This window comes from Numida meleagris, chromosome 1, assembly GCF_002078875.1.
Source record: "Numida meleagris isolate 19003 breed g44 Domestic line chromosome 1, NumMel1.0, whole genome shotgun sequence".
NCBI classification, from domain to species: Eukaryota; Metazoa; Chordata; class Aves; order Galliformes; family Numididae; genus Numida; species Numida meleagris.
In genome coordinates, this window is record NC_034409.1 from 61,754,660 (window position 1) to 61,772,771 (window position 18,112).

At 44.0% G+C, this 18,112-nt stretch overlaps 1 protein-coding gene across 1 annotated transcript in view; it reads left to right on the forward strand.

Annotated features, from left to right (window-relative positions):
- ADIPOR2 (adiponectin receptor 2) overlaps positions 1–18,112 on the forward strand; it is a 42,151-nt gene continuing 24,039 nt past the window's right edge. The window contains exon 1 of the mRNA XM_021389786.1: positions 1–80. The gene's annotated coding sequence lies outside the window, so the exon portion shown is untranslated. The remainder of the gene's footprint in view (positions 81–18,112) is intronic.

Genomic DNA, 18,112 nt, shown 5'->3' on the forward strand with positions numbered 1-18,112 from the left:
GGCGGGGGGCGCCGGGTCGGCGGTCGGGGCGCTGCGGGGCGGCGCTCGGAGGGGCTGAGGAAGTAGGCCCGCGGCCGCCGGTGGGTCAGGAGTGAGGGAGCGCGTCCTGCGCTCGGCCTCGGGGCACTTGTTGCTGGCCGGGACGGGGAGGTGGCTGCGGGCCCTGGGGTCCTCGGGCGGTGGGGGGAAAAACACAGCGCGGTGCGTGGGGGCCCTGCCCTGCCCGCAATATGTGTGTGTGTTGATATAAACACCGCGGCTCTCAGCAGTAGGGAACGCAGATACTGGGAGGCAGCGCGGCCGCAATCTGCGTATTCCCAAGTGAGAGTTAATGAAATAAACTTTTTTACAAGTTGTTGTCCTCAGAGGGGGGTAATCAGGCGCTCCTGTGCGTCGGGGATGATAAGAAAGATGGTGAAAGGTGGTAATCAGCTGGAGGCCAAAGCCGAGTGACAGCTGCTGCTCCTCAAGCAGCCTGTGGGGTTTTTCTGATCTGCTTTAACCTCGTAAGTCAGTTGGTTTAGTGGCTTTAGGGGGGTAGCATATGTGTGAGAAAACCCTTAAAGTAAAATTGTAACTTATTTGGCATAAGAGCTTTGTCACTCTGTGTATGTAAATGTGCACCTGTCACATAGCGGAAAAACTGTAGATGTTATTCCTTATTTAAAAATACTTCTGAGTCTTAGTCCTGTGCTGAATTCTTCAGGTGCTTAAGCTGTCCTGTCACAATCTCTGTGTATTCCTTAACATGGACCTTAATGCCAGCCATGTCCTCTGGGCAGACCATACTAGACATGAGCTGGTGAGGTCCCAGCGTGTAACTTAAGCTCCGTGTTCGCTGCCTGGCTGCAGTCAGTGTCCAGGAGCACTGAATTCCAGGTTGTGCTTTGGCTGTGCTCTTCATGGGTCTGTCCCAGGATCACTGCAGAGTCCTCTGCACAGTCCTTTTGGAGTTCCTGCTTAATGAGACTGTTTCAAAAATGACAGACAGACCTATGTGTGTCATGGAGCTGTGGGTGCATCCGGTCATGAAACACTACCTGTTCACTTTTTTTATCTTTAGTTCTGTGTTGGTTTTGCCTGTACAGAAGAGGAAGTGATCACGTTTTAGGTTTTTCCCTGCCTGTAGGGATACCAGCCAGTTCCAGTTACAACTGTTTTATGCTCTCTCTTCATGTAGAGAATGTGTAATGTGTTTTTTTTCAGCTGTCCTGTGACACATCGTCCTGTGTGAACATTGTGTGTTAGTGGGCAGCTTGCAGGAAGCTCACTGTTGTGTTGGACGTGTCAAGTTAGTTGCTTAAAACATAGCAATGCTATGCTCCCTGCTCTGAGCTGACAACTAAATATTTTTAAATAAACCTGTGGGTAAGGCTGTCGGCAGCTTCGTCTTGAAACCTCTGGAGAACAGTCGCTAGTGCAGAAACTGAATGAGAATGGGCAATGGTAGAGCTAAAAGCTGCAACCCAACCTTGTCCGGTTTGTCAAAATCATGCTGTAAAATGGGATGGGTGTGGGAGCTTAAACTGCATCAGGCCTTCAGCTGAGCCAGATACAGGACTCTGCTCCACCACTCCAATCTGTGACACGTTGCTGGAGTAGTACTGGTGCTGCTGAACTGGTGCCCCCCTTGTGAGCTTGCCCAAGTGGGCAGGGAGCAGTGTTTGGGGGAGTTGTGGGTGAGACTGGGACCTGAGCCTGGCTCCTGGATACAGAGTGAAAAGGCCAGGCTTTGGAAAGCCTACGCTTTCTCGAGGCGAGAGTTTGTGTTGACTTGTCATGAAGGAAAATTAAGGGGAGTTGGCAGGGCACGTAATGCCAATGATTGTAATGCTTGGATCTCTGTTAGTATCCTCTGCTTTCTGTTGAATATCCAGGGAGCTGTATCAAGCTTTCCTGTACAAGGACTCTCGATGTTAGGCTCTTGAAGTGTGAGTTTTGCAGGTTTGCGGTTGTGTAACTGCGTTGTCCAAGATACTGTGCTGAGAAACAAGGCTTGGTTTCATCAGTGGAGATCCTGTCTGTGCATGAGGAAAATCTCGATAAGGAAACTTCAGGCGGTTGTTGGATTGTTTTTCTGTTATGCCATCAGCGATTCAAATGCTTAAATAGAAGTAGTTCTGAAATGGAAATAGCAAATCTGAGTATTTATGATCTGAAAGTCTGAGTCATTCAGTGAATTTTCTGGCAGACAGTGTGGGTAGATTTGAAAAGATGTTCTTGCACAGGATCTTGGTAGTGATGGCGAAAACGTACTTGGGACAGTGTTTAAGGGGAAGGCTGCTGCTCTGCGTTGTATCATCCTTTGATAAAGTTCTAAGTTCTTCCCTACAAGATGTTCTGCTTCAGCTGGTTGTACCTGGTGTAGTGACTGTCTGTCTTTAAAGTAATAGGTTTGTCAAGGCAAGTTCAGCCAAGAAATTGTTTCTTAAAAATAAGAATATGGTGACAAACTTGGCACTGGTTTTGCTTCTTCAGAGAAAAGGTTTCTGAAAACATGTTTAACTTCAGCTTGCTTATGTGAGTACATTCCAACCAGCAGAACGCTTTATTTTTGAAGTGAAATGCTACGGATCGGGATGTAAATTAGTAAGAAGCAGAAGTTATTTCCACATAGTTCCCATTGCAGAGCTTTGAAAATAACGACCTCTTGCCTTCCATCTGGCCACAGCTCGGTAAGACTCAGACTTTTATCACTAGGTAACCGTAAACCTGAGCTGCTCAGTGAGCATGCGTGTTTTCTGGAAAGTTCTTCTCAATGGTGTGATGCAAAAATAAAATATTTGTCTTAGTCCAGTTTGAAGACAAACATCAAGGTTTGCTTTCAGGGCACAGTGACAATCATTCTGAATACAGCAGCTACTCGCCATGTCGCAGCGTGGCAGTTGGGGTGGCAGTAAGCAGCCGGCCTCTCCGGGAAGGATGTGCCACAGCTTTTACCACTGCTATTGCAGTTGGGTTGTGGCAAAACTTACAGTGTGGTTCAGCTACGTTTCAGCAGCTGTGAAAGTGCAATGGAGTCTGTTGGGGCGTGCCAGCTGCTGTTACTCTGAACAGGGCTAATTATGCTCTTGTGAGAACAGAAAATAGGCGCTATTTACAGGAAGATAGTGTTGGAATAGGCAGTGCTGTAATCATTGGCTCTGAGATACCTTTGGATAACTGCAAATGAGAGCAGACAATTTACATGTAGGGTGCATTGGAAATCTGTTCCGAATACTTAAAATGAGCGTTGCCAACAGAACACTGCATTACAAACTTCTGTGGGGATCTGCTGTGGGAAAGGACGCTTCCTTTTTTGCTCTGCCTTATTTTCTTCCTGGCAGTATTTTATTTCAAAACTGTTACCTTTCATCTTACTTCATGTAGTGCTGAAAATTAAACTAACAGTAGCTATGGATGTCATGGTGCTACAACATAGCACATAGACAACATAATGTGAGTTCGTGGAATCATAGAATGACTTGAGTTGGGAGGGACCGCAAGGATCATGATGTTCCAACCCCCCTGCCACAGGCAGGGCCACCAACCTCCAGATCTGGTACTAGACCAGGTTGCCCAGGGCCCCATCCAAGCTCTGGTCATCAGCATATATTTGAAGGCATGCTTAGATTCATGCACCTATAAATCAAAGCTGTTTTTCACACCTTTTCACCTCGTTTCCCTCCGTCTCAACCAAATTAAACATTGTTTTCCTCAACCTGTTTGGTCCCACTCAATCAGAGGATTGCAGAGACTGCTGTTCCCTGTTTAAAGTCAAGGTCAGTTGTGCTGCCCTGTTTAGGTCTAGAGGATGGCAGCTTATATGCCATGGATTTGGTTGGGGGAGATTACTGGGGATGCTAAGCAGTTCTGCTGGGTGGTTTTGCTGGTGAGAGTCCTTTGTGGGCTTCTGTTTCAATAACGGCATTCTGGTGAGGCTACTGCTTAGCTCCTTACTTGTGCGTGTGCTTGTTGCTTGACTGGTCTAATCTCCTCAAAATGTTGCCGTGTGATTTAGTAAATGGGATGTTTATGGATATTTGAGTAAACAGGCTGTGCCTAGGAGGGAACATGCCACAGACCTTCTCTGTGTATGAAACTTTTTCTTCATGTAGTTCTGCAGTCTGATGTCTAGTACAAACTGCTGGATAGGTGATGTGTCCTGGGACCTGCTGCCGTAACAAGGGCACCAAGCCAACGTGCCTGTGTGTGGCTCCTGAGCTTTTTTAAAATGGAGAACTTGTGATGAAAATGGAATTACCAAACACAGGCGGTAGAAGTTGTCTTCTGAGAGCGAATGACACCTCTGGCTTCAAGAAGATTTAATCTGAAGGATAAAATTCCTGCCTGCGCTAGAAACGCTTACATCTGTCTCCCAGTATGCAGTGGGAGCTGTTTTAAAGACCCGTGCAGCACAAAGAATAGCCAAGACCTGTTATCAGTCTTAAGAGTATTGGCAAGCTTTTACCTTCAGGGAAAGTTATTTTAGCCTTTGGAACAAGGAAGCAGATAGCTTGTAGGACCTGACCTGAAGTGCTGCTGAATATGCACTTCAGCTTCTCTCAGCTGACAGTTGGGGCGTGCTTTTGCGATGAAGAATTACCCCCGCTGCATTTACTGGTGGGCTGCTCTGTGAGGTTTAGGATTGCTTTAAGCCTCGCTGCCCTTAGCTGGTGGAATTTGTGGGCATGCACTGCATAGTCAGGTTCTAGTGCTGTGAGGGTAAGTTAGTGGAGGTGGAGCCTGGGGCTGCCCAACGTTATGGGTCGTGATAGAATGCCTTTGCACACAACAAACTGCGTGCTTTGCCAGTGGTGGCTTTATTTGCTTTAGTTTAAGTGGTTGTATATGTCTCCTTATGTATTTCCTAGAGCAGCATTATAGCATTGTGAAGTTGATAACAGCAATATTCTGCTGTTCTTAGTATTAGTCTCCTAGGCAGTTTTTTAATGGAATGTGACTGTAGAACTATAAAGAAGGGCCTATTAATAATTATTGTTAAAGTAGCTATGTGACAGAGTGCCAACCATTGGCATTCTGCCTGCTGTACTTTCAGTGGGGAACAAAAGGGATGATTTTTTGAGGTGGATGTACTGAGAGTTGAGAAAAACATAGCAAAGTCACCCAAAGCTTTACTTAGTGGCTTTGTGACCCGTGTCGCCTGAGCTAAGAGGAGGATGCAGTAAAACGCTTGCGTCCTGATAACCTTAATGTCCGTGCTGAAGTGCAAATACTCTTTGACATCCTGCTGTGACCTTTTTAATAATTGGCAACCTTATTCATTCTGCAGCATTATTAAAATCGTTTAAGAAAGAATGTGTTCTAAAAACCCGTTCTTTTTTCTGGGCTTCACTAATGCAGCAAAGGAAGTTGCTAGGTAGCTTAGATTTGATTTGTAAGGTATCTAAGGGGCAATTTTTACGTATTTTTTTGGTATAGAAGAGGAATGCTAGATTTCTCTGACTACTTGAGGATTATGAATTACTCATTTCACTCCTGTGAAAGGCAGAAAGAGGTGGGTTGGTTGTTTGTTTGCTTGATTCTCTTTGCAGATCATCCTCCAGAAAGCGTGTATTTTTCATGGCTCTCCTGGCATTCTTGCATCAATGGGGACTGTAAACAAGTAAGATCAATAATTGGACATTTGATTTTTGGAACCTGGAAGTTGATGGTTGATTCAGTAAGCGGGACCATCTTGCCAAAATAGAGTTGTCTGTTGGTTTTAGCTAGTGTAGCTGTAAAAACTCTCCTCAAATTTGGGCTTGCTTCTTTAGTGTGGAGTGTACGGGTTGGATATTTCTTGTTTCCCGTCGTCAAGGCACACTCGGAATTTCAAGTTAAACTCCTCCTTGATGGAGGGTGGGAGAGGCTGACCAAGTTTCACAGCAGTTGCAAAATGTTTGTGTCCAGCATATCCAGCTAGCGCGTGATGCTGTTGAAAATGCCAGTTATGTCAACTGATTTGGAAGGACTCCAGTGTGTGCGGCCAGTGTAGGGAAAAGGAGATGATACGTAAGACTATCTGGGGTGATGCTGAAAAACAAATCTTAAAAAAAAAAAAAAAAAAAAACAACCTCAGATAAGGTCAGGGCTGATGTAACTGTACGGCTCTGCACATGGTGGTAAGCAACCTCGGTCTGCTTTGGATTTTGAGCGGTGGAGCCTTAAAATGCTATAGGACAAGTGGTGCAAGATGCTTGCAGGAGGATGTTAGTTTCTCATTCTTCAATGCAAGCCCTCTCCAGCTGACTTTTTCTGTACCAGTTAAGCGGTTCAAAGCAGCCCCTTGTTACACATCACAGTAAAGTCATTGTGAGAAACAAAGCGTGATCACAGAACCCATGACTGTTTTCCTCTGAAAACTTAATGTCTTGGCTCTGTTTCAATAGTTCATTATTATGTAAGTGCCTGAGGGCTTATGTGCCTGCAAGACTCACATGAGTGTTTTGTGCAAGCTGTGGTCATCCTTGAAGAGGTACGATTCCACATTCCTGTACCTTTAGCAGTGCATGCAGCGTGTGCAGCAGTAAGATTCAGGTGTGGCTAAAGTGCCTTCTGAAAGGCTTTGTCTTACGTGGGGACTGGTGCTCCTTTAAAACTCAGTACTCCCTCCTTGCACGCTCTGTTCTGAGGTAACAGGATATTTTGAGCACTTTCTCATTTAAAGCCAAGGGGACTCCGGAATTAGATGGTAATTTAAGTTATGTCTTTGTTATAAATGAACAGTTTAAAAGCACACTATTTGTTACAACGCTCAAAGTCACCGGTGACGGTGGTGGTTGGGGTTGACCAAAGCATAGCTGCGTAATTCCTATCGTAGGATGGCATTTAGTCATGCTAATGATGGAGTAATTGGGAATTACTGGCACTTAAAGTTAATTACTAGGCAGACATAAAAAGGAAAGGTGCAGGAGATATGCATTACTGCAGCTTGCATTTGGGACTGCGTCTTCAGGGGATGTGACAGGTAATGATAGAGCTGCATGGGCGTGTTGTGTCGGGCCATCCGGTCACTGACATGCATGTTGTGTGCTAAGGCTGCTTGTCCTCAGCCTCCGTTTGCCTTCGAATTTCTGGTTGGATTGTGCTGGCAGCCTTAGGTCGCCTGGTAAGTGGTCTGGAGAGTTGACTGTAGTAGGAAGCAAGTGGTCTGTAGTGAGAACCAATCCTGCTTTTTGTGAAGGCTTTAAACAACTGTTGGGTATTCAGCTTTGTATAGGAATATACAAAGCACTTACTGGATGTACTGCAGTAAGTGTAATGTTTGAGCTCTCTTTTCTGCTTTGTGTACTATGTGAAGTATGGGTGAAGTGGGCTGTATGAAGTCATAAACATTCTCCCCGCCACTGAGGCGCAATGAATGTCAGCTTGAAGCTGGCTTTTGAGTGCTGTGTGTTTTACAACTCCAGTGACACAAGATCCTAAGATAAACGCAGACTTCATTTAGTGGTTTTAAGAGTCTAACAACATGCCATCAAACAAAGCAGAGAAAATGGCAATGAATTACAGGGAAAGTCTTAAGCATTCCTTGCTGTTTTCATGCTGTGGTATTTGTCATAGATGATCTTTCTGAAGGTCTGATTTCGAACTCCCAGGCAAACTGAAAGCAGTGCTATATGTGGTTTGATGAAACTCCTTTCTGACTTTCTTTGTACTTGAGGCAGATTAACATGCGGGTTAATGTATTTGACAGTAATAAATCAGTTTTAACGAGTACTTGTTTAGCCGAGAGTTTGACTAAAATATGATATCTGGAGTTACACTGAGCATTTTATGGGGAGTGCTCAAGCTGAGATGGTGAAAAAATTCTCACTTCTCCTGGGCTTGTGCTGATACACCTTTATACTTACTCAGATGTAACTAGACACAATTTCATTTAAGTCAAAGTTGTTACATTGGTGGAGGAATCAAGGGATTCTAAGTGAAATGGAACGCGTGCATTTTGTTAATAACTGTCAGTGTTTGATATCTGCTCTGTGACACAAACTAAGCATTTTTTCCTTTCTGTATAAATTTATTATCTGGTTTGAAGGGGATAAAAAGCCACCGTGTTGCTTTCACATCCTCCTTATAGGAATCTCTGACAGTAACCTTCCTAAACCTGAACGCAAAGCCCAAGAAGTAGTGACAAATGTGAGGTGAGAGATTGATTGGTGCTTCCTTGTAGGTAACAGCTGTTTGTCAGACAGCAGTAACAAATTAGAGGTTAGGAATACTGGGCGTAAGGCTTGTGTTTTTGGGGGATGTGTATTTTAGTGGTTAACTGCTGCGTGTTACTCTGCGAAGAAGGTGCAAGAGCTTTTTGTTTTGTTGTTCTAAGCTGTGTTTCTCAGGACTGAGGCTTACAAGAAATTCATATGTTTTCTGAAATGAGATGACACTTAGTGTGACAAGCTTGGCTTTTAAGTTGGAGTCGATAGCTGAGGTGTATGGAAGTGTGAAGTAGAGATGTGACTTGAACTATAGTCGCTCTTCTGCACTTCAGAAGGAAAATTACAACAGCATGTCAGATATTTGGTGGGATGTTGAGGTGTTTTATTTCTCATTTTTCTTCTGCCTTAAACTCCTGCTCTCGCTTTGAGAGGCAGCAGAAATCTGTGGCATCAAAGTGCTGCGTGACAGTCTGCACACGATTCATTGAAGAAGCTGAAAATCCTAATCGGTTAACTGACTGTCTAATCTTCATTAGGGAATCAAAATTGAGGCAAATTGACTGTTTTGGTTGGAGTCTCTGGAAAGAGGTGAGTCATTCCAACTTGTCATCAGGGTAGTGCCTACTGTCTCCTTGGGTGCCTTTGGGGAGCACTGCTGTTTAGGGACTTCTAGAGCTAGTGGTGACTTCTGGTGCTTAACACCCCATAATGGAGTTATCCCTCGTTCTCTTTAAATCTTCATTCTGAAGCAAGGGTTTGTAAGGTTTGCTATTTGCTGCATCAAGTACAGCTTCCTTCTGTGTTTGAGGTAGCTGTCTGCTAACTGTGACCTTTGCTTGGCTAACAGAAAATGCTGGGTGTCTTCACTTTGTTGTTGTTTTGGGTGGAGCTTTGTTATTGTAGATAGGAAGATTGAGAAGCCTTGTGCTGTGTTGGAATCTTACCGAGATCTTGAGTGGTCAACGCTGGTTTAAAATACAACTTCACTACTGTAAAGCAAATCCTCTACTACATGCAAAACCATGAACAAATCATTCACTAAATATACAAAACGTGATGTAAAAGATTTCAACTACTGTTGATTGCCTTGCACACAGTAAAGGTAGACTTCGGATTTCATATTTCATACATGGAAGGCTTGTGTCACTTCATAGTGTTGTTTCCCTAGCTACAGCTGCTTGCTTCTCTTCGTAGGTCAGAGCATGACTGTTTCTCCGGGCAGGTCAGTTGTCATCTTAAGATTTTACTTCTCTTTTAACGTTAACAAATGCGCACATAGTTTACTGACTATTTTCTTGGGATTTACACCTTTGTCACTGTCTATTTCTTTCCCTGAAAGCATCCATGCCATTACTACCAATGCTGTCAATACCGTAAGAACGTTTCATACCTTTCACAGTAGTATATCTGGCAGTATTTATGTTCTCTTTACACCTAACCCCCTATATAGAGTTCTTGGCTGGATTTCCGTGTACATCACTGGCGTACAGCTGAGCCTTTGGCTTCTCTGTACAGCACTGAGTCTCTGCTGGGAAGCTTGGCCTGCATTCTCTCAGTACTGATGCTGGCTGGCTGTGGCTGTATGTGGCAGATGAATCTGAAGGGCTGCTTTGCCTCTCAGTCACAGCTGTGGATGCAGTAGTTAGTCTCTGCATCAAAACCATACTGAATTACTTATTTCTGTTATGGAAGGATAACAAGCTTGTTCTGGAATGTGATCTCTTTTTTTTTTTTTTTTAGGTGTTGTGTCAGTGTAAGGTATTTTTTCCTCTTTCCTAAACAGTTTATCTGAATAGTTCTGCATGTATTAGCATCCCTTGCAGATGCGGTTGGGCTAGGATAAGAGTACCTTCAGTGAGTATTTAAAAACTAGGACAAATAACTATTCAGTAGTTTGACCCAGTTCTTGCTCTCTGCTCGTGTTCCTCCTGTCTGGGCCCGTGTCCAGGAAATCAACCCAAATTCCTACCCTTCCTACTCCTAAGAGTGTGGATGCTTATCGACTTGGCCACGCTTCCTTCCTTTTCGTAGGGTTTCTTGAAGAAATCAGATGTCTTCTGCGATGCCTGAATTTCTTTCTGAAAATAGAAAATAGGCAGTGACTGCTTAGCAGACTGTTGTTTGTATTTAGATGCTGCCATAGGAATGTGTGTAAATACGTGGAAGGCACTTTGGTGCAAAACATTATTGACTGGGTCACCCTGTAATGAGGATTTCCCTCTGGGGAAGAGTATTACAAGTTCAGATGGCCCACTTGGTTGCTTTACCTGGGGCTGATTCAGACTTCGTTATTCTATTGTAATTTTCCTGCAGTGCTTTAAAGACTAATAATGCTTTTCAGAATTGCAAAATGGGAGAAGAAACTGAGGCCTCCACCCACGTTGGTACATTCTTGTTTATGGGTGAAGAGGAAGTACTTTGTGTGTGTGTGCAAAAATAATGTGTGTGTGTAAGTAAAGCCAATGATATATCATTATTAGCTTAATAAAAATCTCAGTTGTCTAGCTCAAGATTCATTAGTCTAGATTTAGGTCTTAAAGAAAAAGAAGGAGCTTTTAAAAATGCAGTTGGAATACTTACCTACAGGAAGAAAAAACGATGAATGTGACTAAAATGCTCTCACACTCTAATTTCTGGCCTTTCTTTCAGTGACACTCCCCCTTCCACTGCTGTTTTGAGTCTTGACATCAGCAGCTTTGTGCTGCTGGGGAGGATGCCACTGAGATGTCACCTTCTGGAGTCCTCTGCTGGAGGAATATGATAGCAGTGTTGCCTGTTTCTTCTTCCTACCTCTAAGATCCACTTAGGGATTTTTTTTTTTGTATGTTTGCTAGCATGCTTTTACACCTTTTTCTTTCTTCTTTGGTCTACAGCTGCAGGGTGCATCTAGATTTACTATATATGGTGCCCTTTCCATATGTCAGTTCCTATTTCTTTGTTGCTCCTAAAGCCAGATTTGTCCAGCTCCGGGTCTGTCTTTTTTCCTTACCAGTTGCTTAGTGAGTTGTTTATAGCCTCAGGGTCTCTGGAGGCCCGAGTGCCCTGTCTCTGTCCTGTGCCTGTACTCTTTTGCCCTGTGTCCTGTCTGTCCTCAAGGCCACTGCTGTCATACCAGTCCTGTATTTCTCTACATCCCTGAAAATAACTTTCTGCAGAGGAAAAACTGCTCGTCAGTGCTATCTGTTTAAACCTGTGGTTTTGTCACACAAAGATCAAGAAAAGTAAAGTAAATTAGGCATAGTCAATTAGCCAAGATGCTGCCCCGGCTAAACCAAGTAAAACAGAGCTCTGGGGCAGGTCGGGAAGAGTTTGCAGAGCAAGCCTGACCAGCCTCAGTCCCTTAGGGCCTTGCTGTGTTACATGGCTGCACAGCTGCTCATCCTCCTGTCAATGTAAACGCTGTTGCTCTGCAGCACATCTAACATATTTGCTCCCCAAAAGCTTCCCGGTTACCTGAAAATTAGCTTGGACCATGTTTATGATCTTAAGCCATTTCAGACTTAAAGTTTATACCAGTGTGGCTGTGCTGATTAGACTGCGGGCCACAGCTGTATTAGTGAAAGACTTCTGCGGGGAATGCGGTTATGCCAGCAAAAATTCTTAAGCCAAGATGGTAAAACAAACTGCAGCAAGATGGCTTCTTGTGAGAGTGCCTTGGTCTAGCTGGTGACTCTAGATGTGTTTTGAGTTTAGGCTACATCTCTAAGGGCTCGCATGCATACAGATATCAATTTGGGTTCTTAGTGTTTTATCAGTACTCTGAGTATCATAAGTAGACTGGGGGTATTCTCGCTTGCTCTCCTTTGTTATACGGCAGTAGTTTTGAATTACATCAGTGTCCTTGGTCTTGTTTCAAAATTGGAGATGTCCAGTGTTTCTTTCCAGATAATGCTGCTTATCTGAAAGAGTGGTGCTGGGTGACAGCAGGTACTAAAGGTTTGCTTAGGCTTATTCTTAACTCTCAGCTGGGATCATCTTTTCAGAAAACGGGCTACATCCTGTCATTTGCATTAAGGCTATTAAGCTACATATCATGAAAGTAACTTTACCTGGTCTTGTCTAGAACTTCACCCATTTGACTAAATCTGTTTCTAACGAATATAGGTTAGATGCAGTCTTGTTACAGCAGATTTTTTTTTCTTGGGTTCTTGGTGGTTAAGAAAGTATCAGCAAAAAATACATTCAAATCAGGAGTCTTGGTAAAGTGTCTGGTTTGCTAGGCCAGGTGCGGTCTGCAGCTGGTTAGCAGGTCGCGGGAAAGATGATGGCATGTGTGTATATGACAGCTAAATGATTTGGTCCATGGAGAGCTGTCAGTATGTAAGAGGTTAGGAAAATACTGTCTATAAAACACAGAAAGCTTTAAAAGCTTACATGTGTGGTCCAACCCTCTGTCATGTTGCCCTGCCTGCTTATCTGATGGTGTACTGAGCCAGCCCAATGTGCCAGTTTGATGGAAAATGGTTATCTCATTCTCAGCCCTGGGTTGGTGCTTCTCCAGACAACCCTGGGATGGACTGTGACAAGTGTCTGGTTTGGGGGGGGGGGGGGAACAGATGGACAGCATTGGGGCTCCCCACTTTTGACCGCATCCAGACCTTCCATCTACACTGTCACAGCATCTCTTAAACCAGCCATTGAGGCAAGCCTCTGGAACCACTGAAGCTACTGTTTTAAATGCATCCTGCTTGAATTTTGCAGCCTAAAGCGTGTGTATTCCTCTTTGTTTTTAAAAACAAGGCAGAAGTAGCTGTTTTTGCGCAGTTGCTCCAGGCGTTAGTGTTTGCCTGCACTGTAAAGGATCTCGCTTCAGTTTCTAGAGAGATTGAATCCCACACTTGCTGGGAGGAGGAGAGTGCTTGTACCTGCCAGCGCAGAGGAATGTTTGCTCTCTGGATTGCAGCTGCTGTTGATCTGGTGCCATTTACATTCTCATGCAAAGATTCTCTGTAGAGGGGAGAAATGAATGTAAGTTCAGCTTACTAACGTAGCGGTGGATTTTGGTGCCTGTTCCAAAGACTTTGTTTTTCATGGTCACCCGACCTCTCTTGTGTGAACTGGGTGTCTTTGAGGCAGGAGTTCAAAGGCTGCATTCTAAAAATCTTGGTTAAGATGAGAAGTTATGTCTGATTCCAGTCTCTCACCTTCAGACAATCTGCAATCCAAAGCGTTGCTAATGAAAACCGACTGCAGCTTTTTTCCTTTCTTTTTTGTGGACAACTGTGAAGCAAGTCGGTGCGAGTTAGTAAGATGCCGTAGAAATAAAATCATAAAAGGGCATGAAGATAGGACGTTTTTCGCTTGGAGAAACCAAGCCGTTGGATGAGAAATGAAACAAAGCTTTCCAGGTCTGGGCTGTGGCTTTCTGTGGAATGCGGTGTGAAAAGAACTTCTGTTCCTCATTTTATATGGCTTCAGTGACAATTCTCTTGGCTTCGGTTTATTGAAGAGTAAAATTAATTTACTGCAGCCGTCCAGTCTGTAACAGCCGGACGTGGGACGCTGGGGGTGGGCCAACCTCTGACACGACGCCTTCCACCAGTTACAAGACCGGGCTCCAATTTGCAGTACAAATTGGACAAATGTTGTAACAATGTAACGGGATCCTCTGAAATGGATGCATTCAGTTAATGTGGGCAGGCTCTTGGCTCCTTCCCTTTCTTCGGATCCAAACGCATCAGAATGTGCCTGATTGTTTGCCTCTGCAGCCTGCTGTGAAATAGCTTAGGCTGAAGTGTCCACTGACAGTTTACAAGTTACAAAGACAGCTTTTTGGCCGCTGACCCTCGGCGGGAGCCTAATCTTTGTAGATGTCTCTTTGTCTAGGGAAATTGCATCTCAGAGGAGAGGTGCTGCATTGCTTCCTCCTTGTTCCTCCTTCTTTAAAGATGACCGCCCAAAGAATTTTTATTGCCTAATTTATAAGTTTCCTTCAAGGTACCTTAAGAAAACATGGTTTTCCATGATTATCTTACTTCCTCCGTTCGTAGGCACCCTTGTTGGTGTTATTTTAGAGTGTGTAGTTCAGGAGAGTACTTGGTAGGCTGCAAGTCTTTGACTCCTTCATTGAGAAAGGCATGGCTCATTCACCAAAAGGCTGATTTACTTTTTTGAAGGGGGGAATAAGAATCCCTTATTTCAGGCTGTGCTCTTGGATCTTTTGGTATTATTGTTTTGCTAACTTTCTAGCTGTGATCTTTCAGTTTGGGGGTTTAAAATGTACGGAGCGTGAATCTCTTCTGCACTGTGCTATGCGCAACAAAGAAAGCAGCCCACCAGCAGATACCCCATCCAGGTAATTAGTGACCCAGCATGGATTAGCTGGGCCACATCTACAGGTGAAGCTCAACAACAGTCTGATTCACGTGATGCAGCTCTTCACGTGACTTCCTCTTCCTCTCTCTATTACCCAGAGTGTATGCTCCCATTTCCTGTCTGTCTACAGTTCTGTGATTCTGTCTGTATGGGCACTTGTGCTTGTCTTGTTTCCCCAGTAAGCGGAGCAGGTTACTGCACAGGCAGAGAGCTGAACTATCATCATCCCACCACCACAGAAAGAATGCCAAAGCCAATCAAACAAAAAAGCCCAGTCCAAAACAACCTGCCGACATCTCACAATTGGTAAACACAGCTGAGGACCAGTACTGTAGGGAGTGATGAAATGTGATGTATGATTTGAGCAAAAAAAAAAAATGCCAGCATCACCTGATAAAAATGTAAGATGTTATATGATGTTACTGAATAGTGCTGTTGTTACTCCCAATTCACTGGGGAGGGACTGCTTATGCAGGACCTCTCTAGAAGAAGTTTGTAGGTTGAAATATATCTCTAAGGAGGCTTTTCATGCACTTAAGCCCTTCTTTCAACATTAATGAATGTTGGTGAGAAATAATGCAGCCTGAAATTTTCATGACCTTTTGTTCTTTTGATAACTAAGCTCCGTTGGGGATAATGAACTAATATTATGAAGGTTAGTCCTGGATTGCTCATTAAATATTGCTCATGCTAGTCTGAGGGATAGTTTGAAGAGGATGAGCAAGGAAAAAGCATAGTGGATGCCACTGGTTTTCTAAACAGGTAAAGTACTAAGGCCTGAACTGTAGGCATCGAACCAAAGTTGACGTCTAGATGAATCTCACAACGCAGCATTATATGTCATCGATATCCAATCGTTAGTGAAATATGATCATTAACAAAATGTGTATCTTGGATGACACATCTCATTAGCAAGAGATATAGCTTAGATGAAATGCTGTGGGAATGTATTAACCTTTCCTTGTTTAGAAGCATAGTGTCAAGACCTACTAGGACACATACTTCCTTGGTTCCTCCTTGAGTCCTGGCCGGGCTTGAGGTGGAATCCAAAGGGAGAATGAAACCAGGTGTTTCCACCTAATTGTCATGTAGATTTGTTTATTCGGCAGTAGAAAAGCTGGACCCTCTTGTAGCAGAGTTGGAGACCTCACCTACCAGTGGATGCACTGCACAGGGCCTCCCAGTTGCTGGGAAAGGCTCTCCAAATCCTCGCTGCAACCGGGGCTCCCCAGCGGCTGCTGATCTGGATGATGGCCAAGTATTAGGGCAACTGGTGATATATCTTTCTTAATCACTGTTGCTATCCTCATGTAGTAATGGCTGGGTGCATTGCCTTGCTCTGTATTATTCTTGCTGTATTGCTTGTTATCTTGTTGCTTTAAAGTTAAGTAAAGGGAAACGCACTTCTTTAACTTGGTGTCTGTGACCTTTGTGCTGAGCCTGTCCACTGGCGAAACAACAGGAAAGTTTCTGTCAGGCTGTTGATAGATGAGAGGAGTGGAGAGAGGTGACATTTTCACTCTTCTTGCTAATACCAATCATGGACAGAATGAAATAGCTCTTAAGGGATTGTTGTGCTGCTTATAGGAGGGACGTGCTGGGAAGGGCTGAGTGCTGGAGAGATTGCTTCGCCTAGGTGGTGCAAAGTAATATGACCATCTGGTGACTGTTCTATCACAGGGGGGAAAAAAAGAGTTACAAATCTCTCAAACTTGTCTACAAGTATTACCCTTAGAGTGCTTTATTTGCTTTGCTACCAGGACACATTGGTAACTCAGGGTAGAAAGCCAGTCCTCATGCCAGGCAAGTTCTGGAAGCTTAGAAGGGCCGTGTGACTTATTGAGGAAGGTTACTAAGCTCTTGTAGTCTTTTCTCTTGAGAATATCCAGGAAGGTCCTACAAAGAACAGCACCGTCATCCTGTGGTGCTTAGGCTTGTGTAACTACTTGTTCCTTGTCATCTAGAGGATGACACCCAGGGGGTATTTGGTGTCCTACATATGCTCGGTAACTGTGGATGTTGACTCCTCTGCCATTGCCCAATTTCTGTGAGCTGCTGAAATAGTTCTGCCTTCTGAATCTGTTCTCAGAAAGCTAAGTTGTCTCTAGCCATAAAGTGGTGCTGACCGCCCTTGCTGTGGGGTTGACCTCTTCTGAACTGGGGTGGAGCGAGCGGTTGGGAGAGATGAATGCTTGGGCTATTGCAGCTTGTGGTGGTTGCTGCATAGTGAGTCAACAGATTGACAGAGTGCTGGGTTTTGCTTCTAGAATGTAGGGTAATATCAAAGGGTTAGTTCTTTCTAAAAGCTGACGCAGCCTTTATAAGTTTTGTATATTAAAATAAATATAACAAACTCTGTAGATTCTTTTCTCAGCTGATCTTAAACACAGCAGGAACTAATTGATCTAGATGCAGATATTATGCCTGTTATATATGCAGTCATTAAGTAGTTCTAGTTGTATGTGGCAACTTCCTTTTTTAAATAGAAACTAATTTTAATGAGCGCTCTAAGTTTCTGCATGCTGCAAAAAAAAAGGCGTTAAATTTGAGATGTGTAATTTCAAATGCAAAACAACCTCTTCCAACACCTGTCCTATAGTTTTCTGGTTTTTGTTTTCATGAACTGTCTGCCCTTAGGGACAGAATGGAACGACAAGCCTTCTTTGTTGAGCGTTTTAGCTGCCATCTTCTGGCTAGATGCTACTGGCCACACTTAAACTATGCCCCGTATACTGTAAGAGTGGGCATATTATGCAGAAAGATTTCAGTGCTAGAAGGGCTATGTGGAACCATCTTAGTCCATTGAGCAATTCTGCTGTAATTTCAAGACACAATGAATTCTATTTCTGTGACGCTCTGAAGTTCACCTCTGCTGCTGAATGCAAATCTGACTGGCGGGAGGTAAAATACATCTTTTATTTTTAATCCCAATGATTGCTTGGCAGAGAGTGCTAGCTAAGTAAATCTTCAAGGCCTGATTTCAGAAGTCTCTTGGCATACTTGCATCTTCTCGTATTAGCAGAACCTTTCGCAAATGCATTAGCCAAATGTGGCTAAGCCTGTTGTGTCGGTACTGTCTTTGAGCTGCTCCCACAATGTCATAGAGGTGCAGGGTGATGTAAGGACATGCTCTGAGGCAACGTAGCAGGCAATGCAGCACACAGTAGCAGTCCTATTGCTTAAAGCTGATGGAAGGGGAAAAACTAGTAAAACTTGCTGTTTACCAAGTAAACGGATGTGGCCATTTGAGGTGTTACCTTTCTGATGGAGGTTACTGACCCTGTAGTGGCGCGCTAGCAGAAAGGTGGGCATGCCATCTGCTCTGCTCTTGTGCTGTAATTGTACCTTCCTGGGTGATGAAGGCAGCGTGCCACGCTGAGCTCAGACAGCCGAGGTGTGTGCAAGGTCTGCAGTCTGGTACCTGCTCATTAGCAGCTCTCTTCCCTGGAGACTGCCGGGCAGCCGAGGGGAGATAACGTTACAAACTGCTGCAGCAAAATTAACGATAGCACATTTGACAGAGCTGAGAATTATCTTGCAGTGATCGTATATAAATGAGATTAATTCCTTAGAGGAAGGGGGTGCTTTATTTGTCGGCCTTTTGGAGGTGATGTTTTATTGTGAGACTGCCAGTATCAACCCCTCATCTTATCTTTTTAATT